This window comes from Nerophis lumbriciformis, linkage group LG22 (genome assembly GCF_033978685.3).
Source record: "Nerophis lumbriciformis linkage group LG22, RoL_Nlum_v2.1, whole genome shotgun sequence".
NCBI classification, from domain to species: domain Eukaryota; kingdom Metazoa; phylum Chordata; class Actinopteri; order Syngnathiformes; family Syngnathidae; genus Nerophis; species Nerophis lumbriciformis.
In genome coordinates this window covers 7,422,459-7,447,458 of record NC_084569.2, presented here as the reverse complement: position 1 = coordinate 7,447,458, position 25,000 = coordinate 7,422,459, and the positions used below count along the sequence as shown (strand labels likewise).

At 39.2% G+C, this 25,000-nt stretch overlaps 1 protein-coding gene across 1 annotated transcript in view; it reads left to right on the top strand.

Annotated features, from left to right (window-relative positions):
- The window catches only part of rai1 (retinoic acid induced 1), a 218,134-nt gene that overhangs the window by 54,560 nt on the left and 138,574 nt on the right, over positions 1–25,000 (top strand). The window lies entirely within an intron of this gene.

The window sequence follows — 25,000 nt, the reverse complement described above, 5'->3', positions numbered from 1 at the left end:
TTAGTCATGTATGATGTCTTTTTGTTATTTTTTTGTGTGATGTGTAATGTCTAGTGTTTAAATGTACGGCAGTGACAATGAATTTCCCCAAGGGGACCAATAAATCTAATCTAAAAGGACGAGGAATAGCTAAACATCTACACACCGTAGCTACTTGACGTCAAAATGTAAACAAACACCATTGGTGGATCTACATCTAACATCCACTGTAATGATACCAAGTACAGGAGCGTATCTAGTCGATATTTTTTTTTTAAATGTATATTATGTTTATAAAGTCAGGAAGTACGTCCCTGGACACATGAGGACTTTGGAATATAACCAATGTATGATCCTGTAATGACTTGGTATCGGATTGATACCTAAATTTGTGGTATCATCCAAAACGAATGTAAAGTATCAAAGAAGAGAAGAATAAGTGATTATTACATTTTAACAGAAGTGTAGATAGAACATGTTAAAAGAGAAAGTAAGCAGATATTAACAGTAAATGAACAAGTAGATTAATAATTCATTTTCTACCACTTGTCCTTAATAATGTGTACAAAATAATAGGTGTATAAATGACACAATATGTTACTGCATATGTCAGCAGACTAAATTAGGAGTCTTTGTTTGTTTACTTACTACTAAAAGACAAGTTGTCTAGTATGTTCACTATTTTATTTAAGGACAAACTTGCAATAATAAACATATGTTTAATGTACCGTATTTTCCGCACCGTAAGGCGCCCTGGGTTATAAGCCGCGCCTTCAATGAACGGCATATTTCAAAACTTTGTCCACCTATAAGCCGCCCCGTGTTATAAGCCGCATCTAACTGCGCTAAAGGAATGTCAAAAAAACAGTCAGATAGGTCAGTCAAACTTTAATAATATATTAAAAACCAGCGTGATGTGGGCGCGCATGGAGTCGTATATCAACATGGACGGAGCTGCGTGAAAAAAGCCACCCGGCCTCTTCGCGTAAACTTACCTTAACCACTCGCTCATCTTTTCTTCATCCATCCATCCCTTCGAGTTAGCTTTTATGATGACGCCGGCTGGAAAGGTCTCTTCTGGCAAGGTCTTCCTTTTGAATATCACCATGGGTGGAAGTTTCTGGCCATTAGCATGGCAAGCTAGAACCACAGTGAAGGATGACTTCTCATTCCCTGTGGTGCGAATATTCACCGTACGTGCTCCCGTTGTATCCACAGTGCGGTTCACAGGAATATCAAAAGTCAGTGGAACCTCGTCCATGTTGATAATGTTCTCTGGCCGGATCTTTTTTTTCAGCTATCTTGTTTTTACAATATGCACGGAAAGTAGCCAGCTTTTCTTGAAAGTCTTTAGGCAGTTGCTGTGAAATAGTAATCCGTGTGCGGATGGAGAGATTGCGTCTTTTCATGAACCGGATCCCTGTCGCTTAGTAGGAGCCATTTTGTGGTCTTTACAGATGTAAACACACAAAGGAAAGGAAATGAAACGTAATATCCGCGCGCTTCTTCTTCTTCTACGCGGGCGGGTGGTTGCTTACAGTAGAAGAAGAAGCGCTTCCTGTTCTATGGGGGCGGGTGCTTACCTTGGCGGTTGCTTGCGTAGAAGAAGAAGCACTTCCTCTTCTACGGGGAAAAAAGATGGCGGCTGTTTACCGTAGTTGCGAGACCGAAACTTTATGAAAATGAATCTTAATATTAATCCATATATAAAGCGCACCGGGTTATAAGGCGCACTGTCAGCTTTTGAGAAAATTTGTGGTTTTTAGGTGCGCCTTATAGTGCGGAAAATACGGTACCCTAAGATTTGATAATGCGATTTTTTTTTTGTGGTACCCTTTATTTAGAAAAGTATCGGAATAAATTTTGGTACTGGTACCAAAATATTGGTATCGGGACAACACCAGTAGCTACACATTTAATCGGAATAAAAATGTGTCATGTAAACACGCCATTCAGAATATTCTGACCCGATCACACACCTTCGTATCAAAATTTAATTCCGATCGAGACGGGTGGTTTATGCCAAAAGTAATTCGAATTGTAGCGCATGAAAACACTTCTTCTGAAATTCAGGTTGGAATTATAAGTTAATAGTCTTGGAATGAAGCGATTGTCCTGTTGCTGTGTTCTCCCGTTCAACATGTACAGAAGTAGCGTTGAGTTTGTTGCTTTAAAACGAGACGAGCAAAAACAACAGTATGGTATGTGTCGGGGTAACAACGAAAGAAGGGATCCGGTTGTCGTTTCAACGAGCTGTTTTATTCACGACATTACAGCTACTCCAAGTGCTAACTGCTAACCTCAAAAACATACACAGAATGTCGTAACATGAAGAAGTACATAATCATAACATAAAAAGACCGGAACTGCCCCATTTCAAAAAGAGAGGTAAAACAAAAGTAGTGAACAGAAGGAAACAATTATAAATAAATACTGTGATAACGTCGGACATCAGAAATGTTGTTAACATTTAAAGTCTTATATTTCTTCAGTGAGCGAACAAATAATAACAAACCCTTCCTTTTATATTAGGTTCTGCGCACATCGAAGTAAAGTATTCCGATTTAAGGTGTGATACATGAAAGTGCACGTCATAACCAGATCATTTTTTTCCATGGTCCATGTACACAGCAACATTCTACAAAACCCAAAACCAGTGAAGTTGGCAAACAAAATACAATGATTTGCAAATCCTTTTCAACCTATATTCAATTGAATAGACTGCAAAGACAAGATATTTAACATTTAAATATGTTAAAAATTGTCTACATGTAAAGCGACTTTGGGTACTTAGAAAAGCGCTATATAAATCCCAGTTATTATTATTATTATTATTATTTGAGCTGGAAAACTTTATTTTCTGCAAATATTAGCTCATTTGGAATTTGATGCCTGCGACATGTTTCAAAAAAGCTGGCACAAGTGGCAAAAAAAGACTGAGAAAGTTGAGGAATGCTCATCAAACACTTATGTGGAACATCCCACAGGTGAGCAGGCTAATTGGGAACAGGTGGGTGCCATGATTGGGTATAAAAGCAGCTTCCGTGAAATGCTCAGTCGTTCACAAACAAGGATGGGGCGAGGGTCACCACTTTGTCAACAAATGCCTGAGCAAATTGTCCAACAGTTTAAGAACAACATTTCTCAACCAGCTATTGCAAGGAATTTAGGGATTTCACCATCTACGGTCTGTAATATCATTAAAAGTTTCAGGAACAAGGCCGAAAACCAATGTCCAGTGTGTAAAGGATATCACCACATGGGCTCAGGAACACATCAGGAAACCACTGTCAGTAGCTACAGTTGGTCGCTACGTCTGTAAGTGCAAGTTAAAACTCTACCATGCAAAGCCAGAGCCATTTATCAACAACACCCAGAAACGCCGCCGGCTTCGCTGGGCCCCGAGCTCATCTAAGATGGACTGATGCAAAGTGGAAAAGTGTTCTGCGGTCTTTGAAATTGTTTTTGGAAACTGTGGATGTCGACCAAAGAGGTAAAGAATCATCCGGATTGTTATAGTCGCAAAGTTCAACGTGCCAACTTCACCGGTTTTAGGGTTTGTGATCCGAATGATGATCAGATTTTTTTAGAAATGGTGTCCATGTACATGTGGCTAGTGTTTCTCAACCATAGGCCAATTGTGGCCCATTGTTGAGGGCCAAAAAATATATATATTTTTGTCAGCTATACAGGTACTCAGTTGTAATGCACTTTTCCACCACTAGAGGCAGTAACGATAATATCAAACAAACAGCAGTTCATTCTAACAATAACTAGTGATGGGGCTGGGATAGGACAAGCAGTAGAAAATGGATGGATGGACGAATGGGAAGAATCCTAACTCAATTCGATGCTGTAACTGGAAAACGTTGTTGTTCTTTTGCAAATATTCGCTCGTTTGGAATTTGATGCCTGCGACATGTTTCACAAAAAGCTGGCACGAGTGGCAAGAAAGACTGAAAAAAGTTGAGGAATGCTCATTAAACACTTGTTTTGAATATCCCACAGGTGAACAGGCTAGTTGGGAATAAAAAAGTGCCGCTCCCAGTCTGTGGAACGCTCTCCCTGACCACCTGAGGGCACCACAGACTGTGGATGCTTTTAAAAAAGGCTTAAAAACCCTTCTTTTTAAAAAAAGCCTTTTTTTATAAATATATATGCATGCTAGTTTTAGCTATTTGGCTGTTCTAGTTATTTTTTTTATTTTTTTTTAATTATCTTTTTATTTGTATTTTTTTTAATACACTGTAGCACTTTGAGGTTGTTTACCTGTCAACTTAAAACATACTTGCCAACCCTCCCGGATTTTCCGGGAGACTCCCGAAATTTAGCGCCTCTCCCGAAAACCTCCCGGGACAAATTTTCTCCCGAAAACCTCCCGAAATTCAGGCGGACCTGAGTGACGTGTTGACAACACACAACAACAGTGTCTACCGTAAAGCAGTTCGTCTGCCGTAAACAGCAATGTTGTGACACTTTTAAACAGGACAATACTGCCATCTACTGTACATGCATATGTGACCCACCCATAGTGTGTCACATTTTTGTGTTGATTTATTTATTTTATCTTGTGGTTTGAATTCGTTTTTGGAGCTGTCATTACACATTTATCAGTATTCACATTGGTCAGTAGGGGGCAGTAGGGCGTTTCTTCCCAATTGAATGCTATCACCTGCAGACCGGAAGTGTCTTGTCATTCTGATGAGCGCGACCAGTCTGTGAACAATTGAAACGTCCTGTGTGCTTTTTCCTCCTGTATAACAGGTTAGTTTTGGTGAATCAACTCACTGAATAATATCCATGTGATCTTTATAAGTTTAAGTACACATTCTGATGGTGGAGCCTAACTCTAAAGTGTTTGTGAGTTGTAGTTTGTATTTGTGAATGAATCCAGTGCACAGCTGCAGTAATCAATACAAAAAGGCGACGTGAGTGCGCAATGTTTATATAGGAACTTCTGATCCTAATTCAGACTCCCAAATTAGAGCTCCTGTTTTCTTATTGATTTTATAATGTATATTTGTATAATGTGTGTGTTCTGAAATAGTGACAGAGAATAGAACAAGGATGGACAATTCAACCCTTAACTCAACAATGAGTAGATGAGTGTTATGTGTGTATATGTGTAAATAAATGAACACTGAAATTCAAGTATTTATTTTATTTATTTATACATATATATATATATATATATATATACATATATATATATATATATATATATATATATATATATATATATATATATATATATATATATATATATATATAGCTAGAATTCACTGAAAGTCAAGTATTTCTTATATATATATATATATATATATATATATATATATATATATATATATATATATATATATATATATATATATATATATATATATATAAGAAATACCGCCCCCACCCCCCACCCCCCACCTCCCGAAATCGGAGGTCTCAAGGTTGGCAAGTATGACTTAAAAGAGTCGAGAGACAACCTGTATTTTTGATCGGTTTTTTTTGTTGACTTACTGGGAATTTTGTTCCTTTTTTTTTTTTATGTGGCGTGTTGATGCGTTGATATTTGTTCCCAGGAGGTTAAAAGTGGGCGTGGTCACCTTGTGATTGACAGGGCCGGCGGCGTCCCGCACGCAGTCGCCAAAAAAATGACAGGCCATTACATCACCTGGCATTACTCTTTGCACCACCACCACCACCACCTCCGACCACTTTTCCCATCCACCCATTAATAACCGCTACACCCCCCCTCTCCCCCCTCCTCACTGCCTCTCCAACCACTCTATTGATTAAGCCTTCCAATGTCAGCGTGTAATTCAACTACAGCGGGGCCGTCGCACTTGAATATGTAAATAAGAAGGGGGGGAGTGGTTGCTGCTGTTGCCATGACAACAGTCTCCTCAAAACATCCACATATAGAGGCCTACTTACAGTGTCTATATCCCACCTGTATTGCATGGACTTTTTTTTTTTTTTTTTTTTTTCATCATCACAGCTTTTTATGTTTTTATTTGTACTTATTTAATTATTTTTAATTTATATTTTATATTTATATTTTATATATTTTTTTTGCTCTTTCCCCTCCATCACTGAAACTCTGAAAGTAACACCGGGGTGGACGTGGCATCACCCTGCCCTCGGGCGCATGAATGTGTGTGCGTGGAAATACACGACGTGTCCACTGCCTTTAACGACTCCCTCGTCGCACATCCTGTCTCTGCTCGCCCCCCCACACACCTCTCTCTCTCCTCCTCCTCGCCATGTTTGTGCAGCCGTCTAATCACACTGACAGCAGAGCAGCACTCTGCCACCATGCGTGCACGCAGGAACACAAGCACATGCAGAATTCATACGCTTGGCGTGTTTCCCCGCACATCCGGCCTCTCCGGTCCTGTGGGTCATCAACACGGCATCATCATCATCATCATCATCATCATCACCACCGCATCCCTCAGCAGTGTGTCCCCGGATGTTATTTGGGGCACATTTTGTAGGTCGCGAGGATGTCACACCGTGTATGGTGTGAGAAGAAGTGCACTCATGTGTTTACGTGGCTTTTCCATAGCGACTCTCCAAGTCCCAACAGAGTGGCCAGCATTAAAACACAGTAGCGTAGTAGGCCTAAGTATTCATTAAAAAAAAAACAAGGCAGAGATTTTACATAATAAGTACAAACCCAAAAAGAGAGGTAAAACAAAAGTAGTGAACAGAAGAAAACTATTATACCGTATTTTCCGCACCATAAGGCACCCTGGGTTATAAGCCGCGCCTTCAATGAACGGCATATTTCAAAACTTTGTCCACCTATAAGACGCCCCGTGTTGTAAGCCGCATCTAACTGCGCTAAAGGAATGTCAAAAAAACAGTCAGATAGGTCAGTCAAACTATAATAATATATTAAAAACCAGCGTGATGTGGGCGCGCACGGAGTCGTATATCAACATGGACGGAGCTGCGTGAAAAAAGCCACCCGGCCTCTTCGCGTAAACTTACCTTAACCACTCGCTCATCTTTTCTTCATTCATCCCTTCGAGCTAGCTTTTATGATGACGCCGGCTGGAAAGGTCTCTTTTGGCAAGGTCTTCCTTTTGAATATCACCATGGGTGGAAGTTTCTGGCCATTAGCATGGCAAGCTAGAACCACAGTGAAGGATGACTTCTCATTCCCTGTGGTGCGAATATTCACCGTACGTGCTCCCGTTGTATCCACAGTGCGGTTCACAGGAATATCAAAAGTCAGTGGAACCTCGTCCATGTTGATAATGTTCTCTGGCCGGATCTTTTTTTCAGCTATCTTGTTTTTACAATATGCACGGAAAGTAGCCAGCTTTTCTTGAAAGTCTTTAGGCAGTTGCTGTGAAATAGTAGTCCGTGTGCGGATGGAGAGATTGCGTCTTTTCATGAACCGGAAACCTGTCGCTTAGTAGGAGCCATTTTGTGGTCTTTACAGATGTAAACACACAAAGGAAATGAAACGTAATATTCGCGCGCTTCTTCTTCTTCTACGCGGGCGGGTGGTTGCTTACAGTAGAAGAAGAAGCGCTTCCTGTTCTATGGGGGCGGGTGCTTACCTTGGCGGTTGCTTGCGTAGAAGAAGAAGCACTTCCTCTTCTACGGGGAAAAAAGATGGCGGCTGTTTACCGTAGTTACGAGACCGAAACTTTATGAAAATGAATCTTAATATTAATCCATATATAAAGCGCACCGGGTTATAAGGCGCACTGTCAGCTTTTGAGAAAATTTGTGGGTTTTAGGTGCGCCTTATAGTGCGGAAAATACGGTAAATAAATATTGTGATAAAGTCGGACAAGCAAAAATGCACAAAGTCATGTTTGTTAAAACTTGAAGGCGAACTCGTTCAAAAGACGGCGCCATAGCACAAATAATAACAAACCTTTCTTTTTATGTTAGGTTCTGCGCATATCGAAGTAAAATATTCCGATTTAAGGTAAAAAAGTGCACGTCATAATCAGATCTTTTTTTTTTTCACGGTCCGTGTACACAGCAACATTCTACAAAACCCAAAAGCAGTGAAGTTGTCACGTTGTGTACAATTATTCGGAAATCCTTTTCAACTTATATTCAATTGAATGGACTGCAGAGACAGGATATTTAACGTTGGAACTGGAAAACGTTGTTGTTTTTTGCAAATATTCGCTGGTTTGGAATTTGATGCCTGCGACATGTTTCACAAAAAGCTGGCGCGGGTGTCCAAAAAAGACTGAGAAAGTTGAGGAATGCTCATTAAACCCTTATTAGTTCATCCTACAGGTGAACAGGCTAGTTGGGAACAGGTGTGTGCCATGATTGGGTGTAAAAAGTGCCGCTCTCGGTCTGTGGAACGCTCTCCCTGACCACCTGAGGGCACCGCAGACTGTGGATGCTTTTAAAAAAGGCTTAAAAACCCTTCTTTTTTAAAAAAGCCTTTTTTTAGATATATGCATACTAGTTTTAGCTATTTGGCTGTTCTAGTTTTTATTTTATTTTATTAGGGCCCGCATGGCCCATTGTATAAGGAGTCCTTATGCAATGGGACATAAGGACCTATTGTATTTGTAAGGTTTTGTTATTCTTTATTATTATTCTTCCGCCGCCTCTTTGAGCACTAATTTGACCCACTTAACATGCTTCAAAACTCACCATATTTGACCCACACATCAGGACCTGCGAAAATGGTCTTTTAATAAAAAAACCGAACCGCAAAAATCAAAATTGCGCTCTAGCGCCCCCTAGGAAAAAAAAAAAACTAGACTGCCTGTAACTCCCACTAGGAAGGTCGGAAAGACATGAAACAAAATCCTCTATGTAGGTCTGACTTAGACCTACTTCTCATAATTTTGCATCCTCGGGCAAAAATCAACAGGAAGTTGGCAGTTCCCCCTTCAAGACAAAAAATTTGGGACACTTATGACTACCACTGGACAAAAGTATTGGGACACTTATGACGAACACTGGACAAAAGTATTGGGACACTTACACTGGACAAAAGTATTGGGACACTTACACTGGACAAAAGTATTGGGACACTTGGGACTTTTACTTGACAAAAGTATTGGGACACTTAGGAATACCACTGAACAAAAGTATTGGGACACTTCGGACTAAACGTAGACAAAAGTATTGGGACACTTAGGATTAAACGTAGACAAAAGTATTGGGACACTTATGACGAACACTGGACAAAAGTATTGGGACACTTACACTGGACAAAAGTATTGGGACACTTGGGACTTTTACTTGACAAAAGTATTGGGACACTTAGGAATACCACTGAACAAAAGTATTGGGACACTTCGGACTAAACGTAGACAAAAGTATTGGGACACTTAGGACGAAAACTGAACAAAAATATTGGGACACTTAGGACTACCACTGGACAAAAGTATTGGGACACCTATACTGGACAAAAGTATTGGGACACTTACGACTACAACTTGACAAAAGTATTGAGACACTTGGGACTAAAACTGGACAAAGGTATTGGGACACTTGGGACTAACACTGGACTAAAGTATTGGGACACCTATACTGGACAAAAGTATTGGGACACTTACGACTACAACTTGACAAAAGTATTGGGACACTTGGGACTAAAACTGGACAAAAGTATTGGTACACTTAGGACGAAAACTGAACAAAAATATTGGGACACTTAGGACTACCACTGGACAAAAGTATTGGGACACCTATACTGGACAAAAGTATTGGGACACTTACGACTACAACTTGACAAAAGTATTGGGACACTTGGGACTAAAACTGGACAAAAGTATTGGGACACTTGGGACTAACACTGGACAAAAGTATTGGGACACTTAGGACTAGCACCTGCCAAGTTTGCGGGCCCGACCAACGCTGCTTGCAGCTTTAATTTTTTGTGAGGGTCACCACTTTGTCAACAAATGCGTGAGCAATTTGTGTAAGAACAACATTTCTCAACCAGCTATTGCAAGGAATTTAGGGATTTCACCATCTAAGGTCTGTAATATCATCAAAAGGTTCAGAGAATCTGGAAAAAAAAAAAAGAAAAACAACATTGAATGCCCGTGACCTTGGATCCTTCAGGCACTACTGCATCAAAAAGCGACATCGGTGTGTAAAGGATATCACCACATGGGCTCAGGAACACTTCCGAAAACCACTGTCAGTAACTACAGTTTGTCGCTACATCTGTAAGTGCAAGTTAAATCACTGCCATAACAAATCATTTAGAAAAGAGTCATGAGACGATGAAGGAAATGATGCAGCGCACTCATGCAAGGTCAATCTATGTCGCAGGTGAAAGAGTTGATCCGTAGGGGGCGCCACCTCGCACTAGGAACAAAGACACTTGTTTGCCTCACACTTGCAATTTAGGTATGATGCACCCCCTCGACGCCCCCCACCCACCCTTTGTTCTGTCACTTTTGTTTTGCAAGGCCCGCCGGGGGTACGTGCGAGTACGAGCACACATGTTAGCGCCGTGTAGCCAAATGAGCTCGTCAGTATGCGGCGTGGGTCTCTCTCTGGTGGCAGCCAGATGACAGTGCAGTGATTGGGCTGATTTCAGCCGCGACGTGAGGGGAAATCAAAAGGCGGCCTCGGGACTCAGGTGCTTATCGCCTTTCCCCCATCACACACACACACACACACACACTATTTTGTATTTGTTACCTTCTTGAGACCTGAGAAAAATACCTCCCTCTTTAAGACCAGCCTTTCTAGATGTATAAAGATGTGTATTTACAACATTAATAATATATACATACTATACAAATATAAAAAAAAGCTTGTTGGGAAAAATTTGTCAGAATTTCACAAGAAAAAGGTCACAATTTCACAAGGAAATCGTCGAATTTTGGCATTGTTATAATAAAAGTCGTCATTTTACTCAACATGAGTCAAAAATTGACAAGAAAAACTGAACATTTGTGCAATATTATGATAAAAGTTGGAATTTGACTCAATAACAGTCACGATTTTACAAGAAAAGTGTCGTGATCCGTGGTCCGGTTCATGTTTTTGTTATGTTCTGTTAGTTTTGGACTCTTTTAGTTCCTGTTTGACACCTGAGTTTGTTTTAGTTACCATGGCTACTTATGATTTTCACCTGCCTCTGATGTTCGGGACGCGCACCTGCTTCTAATCAGACCACTATTTAAGCCTGCCTTTGCCAGTCAGTCGTGCTGGCGTCATTGTTGGTTTCATGCCACAGTTCGTGTTTGTTTCATGCCACAGTTCGTGTTTGTTCTATGCCATAGTTAATGCTAGTTGTTTCATGCCACAGTTTCGTGTTTGTTTCATGCCACAGTTTCGTGTTTGTTATATGCCATAGTTAATGCTAGTTGTTTCATGCCACAGTTTTGTGTTTGTTTCATGCCACAGTTCGTGTTTGTTCTATGCCATAGTTAATGCTAGTTGTTTCATGCCACAGTTTCGTGTTTGTTTCATGCCACGGTTTCGTGTTTGTTCTATGCCATAGTTAATGCTAGTTGTTTCATGCCACAGTTTTGTGTTTGTTTCATGACACAGTTCGTGTTTGTTCTATGCCATAGTTAATGCTAGTTGTTTCATGCCACAGTTTCGTGTTTGTTTCATGCCACAGTTCGTGTTTGTTCTATGCCATAGTTAATGCTAGTTGTTTCATGCCACAGTTTCGTGTTTGTTTTATGCCACAGTTCGTGTTTGTTCTATGCCATAATTAATGCTAGTTGTTTCATGCCACAGTTTTGTGTTTGTTTCATGCCACAGTTTCGTGTTTGTTATATGCCATAGTTAATGCTAGTTGTTTCATGCCACAGTTTTGTGTTTGTTTCATGCCACAGTTCGTGTTTGTTCTATGCCATAGTTAATGCTAGTTGTTTCATGCCACAGTTTCGTGTTTGTTTCATGACACAGTTTGTGTTTGTTCTATGACATAGTTAATGCTAGTTGTTTCATGCCACAGTTTCGTGTTTGTTTCATGCCACAGTTCGTGTTTGTTCTATGCCATAGTTAATGCTAGTTGTTTCATGCCACAGTTCGTGTTTGTTCTATACCATAGTTAATGCCAGTTGTTTCATGCCACAGTTTCGTGTTTGTTTCATGCCACAGTTCGTGTTTGTTCTATGCCATAGTTAATGCTAGTTGTTTCATGCCACAGTTTCGTGTTTGTTTCATGACACAGTTCGTGTTTGTTCTATGCCATAGTTAATGCTAGTTGTTTCATGCCACAGTTTCGTGTTTGTTTCATGCCACAGTTCGTGTTTGTCCTATGCCATAGTTAATGCTAGTTGTTTCATGCCACAGTTTCGTGTTTGTTTCATGCCACAGTTTTGTGTTTGTTCTATGCCATAGTTAATGCTAGTTGTTTCATGCCACAGTTTCGTGTTTGTTTCATGCCACAGTTTTGTGAGGTTCATGTCTTCAGTTTCATGTCCTAAGTTTTTGCCTTAGCTTCCGCGTGCGATAGGCACGCTTGCCTTCGGGTTGTTTTCTGTTTTGTACCTTGTTCATTGTTTCTTAAAATTAAATCATGTTCTTACCTGCAAGTCCTGTCTGGAGTCGTCTGTTCGCCTTCCAGGGAGAACGACCCCGCAGTAAGCGAAACCCCCGTCGTGACAAAAAGCTTAAAAAGAGTCGTCATTTTACTCGACAAAAGTCACAATTTTCCATGAAACTTAAAAATTTGGGCAATGTTATGATTTTACTTGGCAAAATTGTGACAAAAGTCAACATTTTACTTTAAAAAAAAAAGGCCACTATTTTACAACAAAGAAATTGGCAATATTGCGATACAAGTCAGAATTTTAGACGACAAAAGTAATCATTTTACATAAAGTGATAACTTTAGGAGAAAATATTACAGAAACAGAAAGAATATGAGAAATTGTTCCCAATTTTATAAAAAAAAAAAGTCGACACATTGTGAGAAAAAGACTGCTTTTATGTTAATTCATTTTTGTTTTTTGTTTTCTTGTAACCGGTTTTTAATCTTCATTATTTACATCAAGTTGTTACAGTATGTCTCTATATACATATTTATTTTTATTTGTTTAACTCATTTTGGCCAAAGGGGGCGCATTTCAAATTTTTATACACACTTGTTATTTCATATGTTGACCAGAGGGGGGGCACTTTTAAAAGCAACACACAGTCAATTTGAAAAATCCCTCCTTTTTGGGACCACCCTCATTTTGATAGATATCACCAGCAGGGGTGCAAATGAGACATTCTCTATTAGATGCAATGTTATTGGGACCATGATTTATGTCATCACTTGTTCACACCTCCTCATATGGAAGATACTTTTCCTTTTCTTCAAGAACACACACACACACACACACACACACACACACACACACACACACACACATTCTTGTATTTGTTACCTTCTTGAGACCTGAGAAAAATGCCTCGCTCTTTAGGACCAACCTTTCTAGATATATAAAGATGTGTATTTACAACATTAATAATATATACATACTATGCAAATATAAAAAAGCTTGTTGTGATGAAATGATGAAAATTAGTTGGAATTTCACAAGAAAAAGGTCACAATTTCACAAGAAAAACTTAGGACGTTGGCAGTATTATAATAAAAGTCGTCATTTTACTCAACGCGAGTCAAAATTTGACAAGAAAAACGGAACATTTGTGCAATATTATGATAAAAGTTGGAATTTTACTCAATAACAGTCGCGGTTTTACAAGAAAAGATTAGAATTTGGGCAATTTTATGAAAAGAGTCGTAATTTTACTCGACAAAAGTCACAATTTTATATGAAAACTTTCAAATGCATATAGTTAGTGTTAATTTATTTATGCAATGTACCTTTTATTTATTTGTGTTTGTGTAACATACTGTCAATCTTAGTGACTTGACATTATTCATTCATTCTTTAGTTAGGGGATGGCGTGGCGACGTTTGGACATTGGCCTTGAGGGTTCCTGGTTCGATCCCCAAATTCTACCAACGTAGTCACGTCCGTTGTGTCCTTGAGCAAGACACTTCACCCTTGCTCCTGATGGGTCGTGGTTAGGGCCTTGCATGGCATCTCCCGCCATCAGTGTGTGTGAATGGGTGAATGTGGAAATAGCGTCAAAGCGCTTTGAGTACCTTGAAGGTAGAAAAGCGCTTTTCAAGTATAACCCCTTCCTCTTCCAACGTGACTGTGCACCAGTGCACAAAGCAAGGTCCATAAAGACATGGATATGGATGAACTTGACTGGCCTGCACAGAGTCCTGACCTGAACCCGATAGAACACATTTGGGATGAATTAGCGCCATACAAGTATAACCCATAACCATAACCATAGTTAGTAGAGAGTTCCGGTCGAACGGTTTGTCACGGGACACATTTCCTGTGTTGTTGTTGTTTCCAAAATGCGTCCGTTCTCCCTTTTCTGTCCACACCGTACTCTGTGTGTGTGCGCTGCCGAACATGCTCCTATGCTCGTAAAACCAGCAATGTCATGACGTGACGACGACGATGGAGGGGTGGGGACCGGTACTTTTTTAGAGGCGGTATAGTACCGAATGTGACTATACTAATTCCGGTATATTGTACAACTCTAGTCTAGTGTGTGTGTTTGTGCTCCCGAAGACAATCGCTGGCAATTCCTCACACAAACATTGGCCATTGCAGGAATGAGTTCTGGCAAAGGGGTCCTGGTTGTTGTCTGCGATGAGCGTCATCGCATATTGTCCGCAGAAATTTTCATTCCATCGCCAAGGCAACAGGACGGGGCTGTTGACCAACACATCAGAATACCCCGACCGCTCATTGAGACCGCGGTGCCTCCCGCCACGACGTCACTTCTTCCCTCCTTCCCGAGAGCGAAAGTATGCTTTGTGAGCCAACTTCCCAGTATCCTCACTGCATATTCAATCCCTCTCATCTCGCCTTTCCATCTCAGGACTAATGTACTTGAAATGTCACTTCAGCATGGCAACCTATTAAGATGGTTAGCCCGAGCAGCTGACATCTCCGATGCTTTCCCCCCCCAACCCACCTCCTCCTCGTCCTGGCTCTCAGAATGATTGGCTGAGGCGTCCACGGTCATTCAGAACAGGTGCAAAAAAAAGGACTAAGCAAAGCACCATTGAGAAGCTTACAGGGGCTGGAGAGCCTTCATCAAAGTGAACTGCACTCGAGCTCAGCACGCTCCTTTCTTTAAGGGCGTTTGTCGCAGCTCTTGCTTTAAAAGCAAGGGGTCGGTAAAGCATTATTGTGGACATAACATGAATAAAATAAACATCAGAAGGGTAGAAAATGCAAACCTGGGTATGTGGAGCCAAAACACTGCCAGTAAGACATACTTGCCAACCCTCCCGGATTTTCCGGGAGACTCCCGAAATTCAGCGCCTCTCCCGAAAACCTCCCGGGACAAATTTTCTCCCGAAAATCTCCCGAAATTCAGGCGGACTCCGCTAACCCACAACATAAACAGCATACCTGCCCAATAACGTTATAACTGTAGAATGATGGAGGGCGAGTTATTGGTTTCTTATGTGGGTTTATTGTTAGGCAGTTTCATTAACGTCCTCCCAGCGCGGCAACAACACACAACAACAGCAGTCACGTTTTTGTATACCGTAAAGCAGTTCGTCTGCCGTAAACAGCAATGTTGTGACACTCTTAAACAGGACAATACTGCCATCTAGTGCATTTGATGAAAGCACTTTTGTGCGTGCCACACAGCAATGCATCATCATGGTTCGAAAAATTGTGACAGAGAATAGAACAAGGATGGACAATTCAACCTAACTCAACAATGAGTAGATGAGTGTTATGTGTGTGTATATGTGTAAATAAATGAACACTGAAATTCAAGTATTTCTCTTACATATATATATATATATATATATATATATACATATATATATATATATAATAAAATAAGTAGTACAAGTATTTATTTTATATATATATATATATATATATATATATATATATATATATATATATATATATATATATATATATATAACTAGAATTCACTGAACGTCAAGTATTTCTATATATATATATATATATATATATATATATATATATATATATATATATATATATATATATATATATATATATATATATATATATGTCTTAATAAGGTTATCCAAAAAATAGGGTTATCCAAAAAATAGTGCTCGATACCGTAGTAGAGCGCAATATATGTATGTGTGGGGAAAAAAATCACAAGACTATTTCATCTCTACAGGCCTGTTTCATGAGGGGGGTACCCTCAATCGTCAGGAGATTGAGGGTACCCCCCTCATGAAACAGGCCTGTAGAGATGAAATAGTCTTGTGATTTTTTCCCCACACATACATATATATATATATATATATATATATATATATATATATATATATATATATATATATATATATATATATTGTTTGTTTGTTTTTTGTAATGTACTTAAGGCCGATGACAAAAGAGTCACGGACCACAGATGGCCCCTGTGCCGCACTTTGGGCAACCCAGCTGTAGACGCTAACTGTTAATGGCCACTATAGTCTTAGTAGCGTAGTGTATTTGTTCATCCTATGGTCACATATGGGTTGTCTTACGTCAGCACCGGAAGTCGTAAAAATCAGCTGTTCACCTGGCGGGTTTTTTCGGGGATGAATAGGGAAGTCCTTCTTTAGCTTGTTTTATCGTATATTGCTGCCTTTGCACCTGTCAATGTTTACTTTTGTATGCACATTAAATCAACAAAAAAATCCTGACTTTGGAGCAATGTTCACGGACTCTAGTATTTGGCTCTCTATTAGATTGTACTCGACAAAGTTCACAATTTTAGAAGAGAACTTTAACATTTTCGCAATAATATAATAATAATCAGAATTTTGGGAAAAATAATGACAAAAGTCATCATTTTACTCAAAAAATGTCACTATTTTACAAGAACAACAAAAAATTGACAATGTGGAGATAAAAGTCAGAATTCCATATAATTTAATTTGCATTAAAAAGTAATAATTTTACATAAAAAAGTAATCATTTTGCGAGAACAGAAACAGAAAGAATACGAGAAATTGTTCCCAATTTTATAAGAAAAAAGTCAACACATTGTGAGAAAAAGATTGCTTTATATTTTTATTTTTTGTTTGTAATTGGTTTTTAATCTTCATTATTTACTTCAAGTTATTACAGTATGTCTCTATATAAATAAATTATATATATATATATATATATATATATATATATATATATATATATATATATATATATATATATATATATGAAATACTTGACTTGGTGAATTCTAGCTGTAAATATACTCCTCCCCTTTTAGCCACGCCCCCGTCCCACCCTGACCACGCCCACCCCCACCCCCCTCCCCCCACCTCCCGAAATCGGAGGTCTCAAGGTTGGCAAGTATGCAGTAAGATTTGGTTTCCAACAAAAATATTGACATTGTAAAACTTTTATTTTTAAATGTACTGGCACTAATACAAGTCTTGGCAACAAATAAACACATGTTTATGTATATTTTTGGTATACAAGTTGAGGAATGCTTATCAAACACTTATTTGGAACGTCCCACAGGTGAACAGGCTCATTGGGAACAGGTGGGTGCCATGATTGGGTGTAAAAGCAAACAAGGACGGGGCGAGGGTCGCCACTTTATCTAAAAATGCGTGAGCAAATTGTTTAAGGACAACATTTCTCAACCAAGGAAGTTAGAAATTTCATTTGCATGTACTTATATGTTTTTTTAAAACATTTTTTTAAATGATGCAAATAAATACAAATATGGCTACGCTTGAAATTCAACCCGAAAAATACCCAAATCACACGTGTGCTTATTGACGTTTATGTCTTGTAATTTGACATTTTGTTCCCATATCCTGCCATTAAAATGTGACTCTTACTCTCACCAGAAAAGGCTTACGTGTGGTTCAAGCAGGTGAGAGAGGCATATAAATAGAGTGTCGGAGATGCAGAAATACAAACAGGAAGCTGGCTCGAGCGCCATGAAACAGGGGATTAGAGGCTCGGTTAGCCTGCATGAAATCCCCTTTTCCTTCTTCCGCCCTACAAAGCAAAGACGGCAATTGGCCACATTATACAAAAAAAAGGGTTAACGTGTGTGTGTGTGTGTGTGTGTGTGTGTGTGTGTGTGTGTGTGTGTGTGTGTGTGTGTGTGTGTGTGTGTGTGTGTGTGTGTGTTCTTGTATTTCTACCCTTCTTGGTGAGCAAGTTAGGACATAAATCATGGTCCCCAAGTACTAGAGTCCGTGAACATTGCTCCAAAGTCAGGAATACAGAAAACCATCGCATCTAATCGAGAATGTCTCATTTGCACCCCTGGTGGTGAAATCTATCAAAATTAGGGTGGTCCCAAAAAAGGAGGGATTTTTTTCAAATTGACTCTGTTGCAAGTCTTGTGTATTCTGTGTAACTTGTTTGTGTGTGCTTTTATGGCTATTGAGGGTTTTTTTTTACCCTGGTTTCAGTCTGGACCTCCTCCCTGGGAGTCCAGCCTTAGACTGAATTTTTTTTTTTACAATGTTTACCTGTTTTCCATCTTATTAAGGGGGCGCCGGAAGTTGGCTGACCCGTCATCAGTCCTGTTCTGTCTCCCTGTACTGTTTGTCTGCTCTTGAGTGGGACTGTGGCGATAACTGTGTGTCGGTTTTAAAAGTGCTCCCCCTCTGGTCAACATATGAAATAACAAGTGTGTGTAAAAATTTGAAATGCTCCCCCCTCTGGTCAACATATGAAATAACAAGTGTGTGTAAAAATTTGAAGTGCTCCTCCCTCTGGTCAACATATGAAATAAGTGTGTGTAAGAAATTGAAAAGCGCCTGCTTTGGCCAAAATGAATTTAAAAAATTAAATAAATATGTATACAGAGACATACTGTAATAACTTGAAATAAACAATTAATTTTTCTCAGGTCTCAAGAAGGTAACAAATACAAGTGTGTGTGTGTGTGTGTGTGTGTGTGTGTGTGTGTGTGTGTGTGTGTGTGTGTGTGTGTGTGTGTGTGTGTGTGTGTTCTTGTATTTTCACCCTTCTTGAGACATGAAGAAGGAAACGTATCTTCCATATGAGGAGGTGTGAACAAGTGATGACATAAATCATGGTCCCCAAGTACTAGAGTCCGTGAACATTGCTCCAAAGTCAGGAATACAGAAAACCATCGCATCTAATCGAGAATGTCTCTTTTGCACCCCTGGTGGTGAAATCTATCAAAATTAGGGTGGTCCCAAAAAAGGAGGGATTTTTTCAAAATTGACTATGTTGCAAGTCTTGTGTATTCTGTGTAACTTGTTTGTGTGTGCTTTTATGGCTATTGAGGGTTTTTTTAACCCTGGTCTCAGTCTGGACCTCCTCCCTGGGAGTTTAGCCTTAGATTGAATATTTTTTTACTCAACCCAAACCACCAATGTTTACCTGTTTTCCACCGCCGGAAGTTGGCTGACCCGTCAGCGGTCCTGTTCTGTCTCCCTGTACTGTTTGTCTGCTCCTGAGTGGGACTGTGCTGATAACTGTGTGTTGGTTTTAAAAGTGCTAACCCTCTGGTCAACATATGAAATAACAAGTGCGTGTAAAAATTTGAAGTGATTCCCCCCTCTGGTCAACATATGAAATAACAAGTGTGTAAGAAATTGAAAAGCGCCTGCTTTGGCCAAAATGAATTACAAAAAATAAATAAATATGTATATAGAGACATACTGTAATAACTTGAAATAAACAATTAATTTTTCTCAGGTCTCAAGAAGGTAACAAATACAAGTGTGTGTGTGTGTGTGTGTGTGTGTGTGTGTGTGTGTGTGTGTGTGTGTGTGTGTGTGTGTGTGTGTGTGTGTGTGTTCTTGTATTTCTACCCTTCTTGAGACATGAAGAAGGAAAAGTATCTTCCATATGAGGAGGTGTGAACAAGTGATGACATAAATCATGGTCCCCAAGTACTAGAGTCCGTGAACATTGCTCCAAAGTCAGGAATACAGAAAACCATCGCATCTAATCGAGAATGTCTCATTTGCACCCCTGGTGGTGAAATCTATCAAAATTAGGGTGGTCCCAAAAAAGGAGGGATTTTTTTCAAATTGACTCTGTTGCAAGTCTTGTGTATTCTGTGTAACTTGTTTGTGTGTGCTTTTATGGCTATTGAGGGTTTTTTTTTTACCCTGGTCTCAGTCTGGACCTCCTCCCTGGGAGTCCAGCCTTAGACTGAATATTTTTTTACTCATCCCAAACCACCAATGTTTACCTGTTTTCCACCTTATTAAGGGGTGCCGGAAGTTGGCTGACCCGTCAGCGGTCCTGTTCTGTCTCCCTGTACTGTTTGTCTGCTCTTGAGTGGGACTGTGCTGATAACTGTGTGTCGGTTTTAAAAGTGCTCCCCCCTCTGGTCAACATATGAAATAACAAGTGTGTGTAAAAATTTGAAGTGATTTCCCCCCTCTGGTCAACATATGAAATAACAAGTGTGTGTAAGAAATTGAAAAGCGCCTGCTTTGGCTAAAATGAATTTTAAAAATGTAATAAATATGTATACAGAGACATACTGTAATAACTTGAAATAATTAATTTTTCTTAGGTCTCAAGAAGGTAACAAATACAAGAGAGTGTGTGTGTGTGTGTGTGTGTGTGTGTGTGTGTGTGTGTGTGTGTGTGTGTGTGTGTGTGTGTGTGTGTGTGTGTGTGTGTGTGTGTTCTTGTATTTCTACCCTTCTTGAGGAGCTTCCATATGAGGAGGTGTGAACAAGTTAGGACATAAATCATGGTCCCCAAGTACTAGAGTCCGTGAACATTGCTCCAAAGTCAGGAATACAGAAAACCATCGCATCTAATAGAGAATGTGTCATTTGCACCCCTGGTGGTGAAATCTATCAAAATTAGGGTGGTCCCAAAAAAGGAGGGATTTTTTCAAATTGACTCTGTTGCAAGTCTTGTGTATTCTGTGTAACTTGTTTGTGTGTGCTTTTATGGCTATTGAGGTTTTGTTTTTTTTACCCTGGTCTCAGTCTGGACCTCCTCCCTGGGAGTTTAGCCTTAGACTGAATTTTTTTTTACAATGTTTACCTGTTTTCCACCTTATTAAGGGGCGCCGGAAGTTGGCTGACCCGTCAGCGGTCCTGTTCTGTCTCCCTGTACTGTTTGTCTGCTCTTGAGTGGGACTGTGCTGATAACTGTGTGTCAGTTTTAAAAGTGCTCCCCCTCTGGTCAACTTATGAAATAACAAGTGTGTGTAAGAAATTGAAATGCGACCCTTTGGGCCAAAATTAATAAAACAAAAATTAAAAAAATATGTATATAGAGATAAACTGTAATAACTTGAAGTAAATAATGAACATTAAAAACCAATTACAAACAAAAAAATTATTTAAAAAATAAATGTACTAAAAGCAGTCTTTTTCTCACAATGTGTCGACTTTTTTCTTGTAAAATTGGGAACAATTTCTCATATTCTTTCTGTTTCTGTAATATTGCAATATTTTCTCATAAAATTATTACTTTTTTATGTAAAATGGTGACTTTTTAATGCAAAACGGTGACATTTGTCATATCAAATTTTGGCTTTTTAATCACAATATTGCCAATGTTTTGTTGTGACATGTTTTTAAGTAAAATTGTGACTTTTGTCATAATTTTACCCAAGTAAAATTCCGATTATCATTATAATATTGCCAAAATTTTAAAGTTTTCTTATAAAATTAGGACTTTTGTCGAGTAAAATTACGACTATTTCCATGGATTTGCCAACATTTTAAGCTTTTCTTGTAATATTTCAACTGTTACTGAGTACAATTCCAACTTTTATTATAATATTGCACAAATGTTCAGTTTTTCTTGTCAAATTTTGACAAGAAAAGTTGAGTAAAATGACGACTTTTATAATACTGCCAAATGTTTTTCTTGTGAAATTGTGACCTTTTTCTTGTGAAGTTTTTCACAACAAGCTTTTTCATATTTGCATAGTATGTATATATTATTAATGTAGTAAATACACTTCTTTATATATCTATAAAGGCTGGTCCTAAAGAGGTAGGCATTTTTCTCAGGTCTCAAGAAGTTAGGAAATACAAGAATGTGTGTGTGTGTGTGTGTGTGTGTGTGTGTGTGTGTGTGTGTGTGTGTGTGTGTGTGTGTGTGTGTGTGTGTGTGTGTGTGTGTGTGTGTGTGTGTGTGTGTGTTGTATTTCTACCCTTCTTGAGACATCAACAAGTTAGGACCAAAATTAGCCAAATACTAGAGTCCGTGAACATTGCTCCAATGTCCAAAGGTCTCAAGAAGGAAACAAATACAAGAATGTGTGTGTGTGTGTGTGTGTGTGTGTGTGTGTGTGTGTGTGTGTGTGTGTGTGTGTGTGTGTGTGTGTGTGTGTGTGTGTGTGTGTGTGTGTGTGTGTGTGTGTGTGTGTTCTAGTATTTCTACCCTTCTTGAGACATCAACAAGGAAAAGTACCGTCCATATGAGGAGGTGTGAACAAGTTAGGACATAAATCATGGTCCCAATACAGAAAACCATTGCATCTAATAGAGAGCCAAATACTAGAGTCCGTGAACATTGCTCCAAAGTCAGGCTTTTTTTTCTTTTCGGAAGTCTCAAGAAGGTAACAAATACAAGAGAGATTGTGTGTGTGTGTGTGTGTGTGTGTGTGTGTGTGTGTGTGTGTGTGTGTGTGTGTGTGTGTGTGTGTGTGTGTGTGTGTGTTGTATTTCTACCCTTCTTGAGACATCAACAAGGAAAATTAACGTCCATATGAGGAGGTGTGAACAAGTTAGGACATAAATCATGGTCCCAATACGGAGAACCATTGCATCTAATAGAGAGCCAAATACTAGAGTCCGTGAACATTGCTCCAAAGGTACACTTTTTTTTTGTCCCGGAAGTCTCAAGAAGGTAATAAATGCAAGAGTGTGTGTGCGTGTGTGTGTGGGTGTGTGTGTGTGTGTTCTTGTATTTCTTCTTGAGACATCAACAAGGAAAAGTACCGTCCATATGAGGAGGTGTGAACAAGTTAGGACATAAATCATGGTCCCAATACGAAGAACCATTGCATCTAATAGAGAGCCAAATACTAGAGTCCGTGAACATTGCTCCAAAGGTACACATTTTTTTTTTTTCCGGAAGTCTCAAGAAGGTGACAAATACAAGAGTGTGTGTCTACGTGTGTTTGTGTGCAAAAAAATATTTCTTCGCTCCTTGCAGATTTTCTTCTAAATCCCTCCTTGCCGCCCCAGATGTGACATCACAGCTTTGTCTCTCTTGTTTAGCGGGAGCTGGGAGAGGCGGGGGGGGTGCACTGATAGTGGGAGGAAGAAGTGACATTGGCCTTGAAACCTGCTATTGTCTTTTGCCTCCAGGACTGCCAGGCTGCGGCTCAGTCAGAGAGAGAGAGAGAGAGGGAGAGAGAGAGAGGGAGAGAGAGAGAGAGAGAGAGAAAGGGTGAGAGGATGACAGAGAGAGGGTGAGATGGTTGCCATGGTTACTTCCCGGGAGATGCGAGCGCTCTTGTTTATCTGCTGGCCGAGGGAGTGTGTGTGTGTGTGTGTGTGTGTGTGTGTGTGTGTGTGTGTGTGTGTGTGTGTGTGTGTGTGTGTGTGTGTGTGTGTGTGTGTGTGTGTGTTCTGGCAAAGCTGACTTAATGGGGACATCGCTCTGTTTACACAGTCACCTTTAGGGGACTTCTGACGGTATGGGGACAAAAAAACAGGGAAACTTTTTTAAATGATAGTCAGATCCATTCTGAAGATGCCTAAGTGGTTTTTAAGCTTTGGCCCATAAAACATGTCTACTGGTTAGTTTGAGTGTGAGACATTTGCACAGCAGCCCCCTCATCGGGTTGTAACTGGTACTGCACTCACTGCTTTTTTTTTTTTAATGGTCCTCAGTAGTCACGTACAACTTTGTGTGAATTACGCAAAATTATTTACATTTGGTCCCCATGAAGCATATTAACTCTTTTTCCCCAGTAAGTATGATCAGCATATTACTTCATCAATCCAGAGATTTAAAGAGGATGGTCCCCACAAGTGATGATCAAAAACTTAGTCCCCATTCCAAATGATAACCAGTGTGTGTGTGTGTGTGTGTGTGTGTGTGTGTGTGTGTGTGTGTGTGTGTGTGTGTGATCTTGTATTCCTACCCTTCTTGAGACACCAACAAGGAAAAGTGCCGTCCATATGAGGAGGTGTGAACAAGTTGGGACGGAAAACCATTGCATCTAATAGGGAGCCAAATACTAGAGTCCGTGAACATTGCTCCAAAGTCAGGAATACAGAAAACCATTGCATCTAATAGCGAATGTCTCATTTGCACCCCTGGTGGTGACATCCATCAAAATGAGGGTGGTCCCAAAAAGGAGGGTTTTTTCTAATTGACTGTGTTTCGCTTTTAAAAGTGCTCCCTCCTCTGGTCAACATATGAAATAACAAGTGTGTGTGAGAAATTGAAATGCGCCCCCTTTGGCCAAAATTAATTAAAAATAAATAAATAATTAAATATGTATATAGAGACATACTGTAATAACTTGAAGTAAATAATGAAGATTAAAAACCAATTACAAACAAAAAAATTAATTAACTAAAAGCAGTCTTTTTGTCACCCGTTTTTTTCATTTATAAAATTGGGAACAATTTCTCATGTTCTTTCTGTTTCTGTAATATTGCAATATTTTCTCGTAATATTATTACTTCTTTTTGTTTAATGTAAAACGATTACTTTTTAATGCAAAATGGTGACATATAAAATTCAGATTTTTTTGTTACAATATCGGCCATTTTTTTTGTTGTTCTTTTAAAACAGTGACATTTTTTAATTATTTTATTATTTATAAATTTGTCAAGTAAAATTCCGATTATGATTTTAATATTGCCAACATTTTAAAATGTTCCTATAAAGTTGTGACTTTTGTCGAGTAAAATTCCAACTTTTATCATAATATTGCACAAATGTTTAGTTTGTCTTGTCAAATTTTGACTTGCGTTGAGTAAAATTATGAATTTTATTATAACACTGACAAAATTCTAAGTTTTTCTCGTGAAATTGTGACCTTTTTCTTGAGAAATTCCAACTCATTTTTCACAACAAGCTTT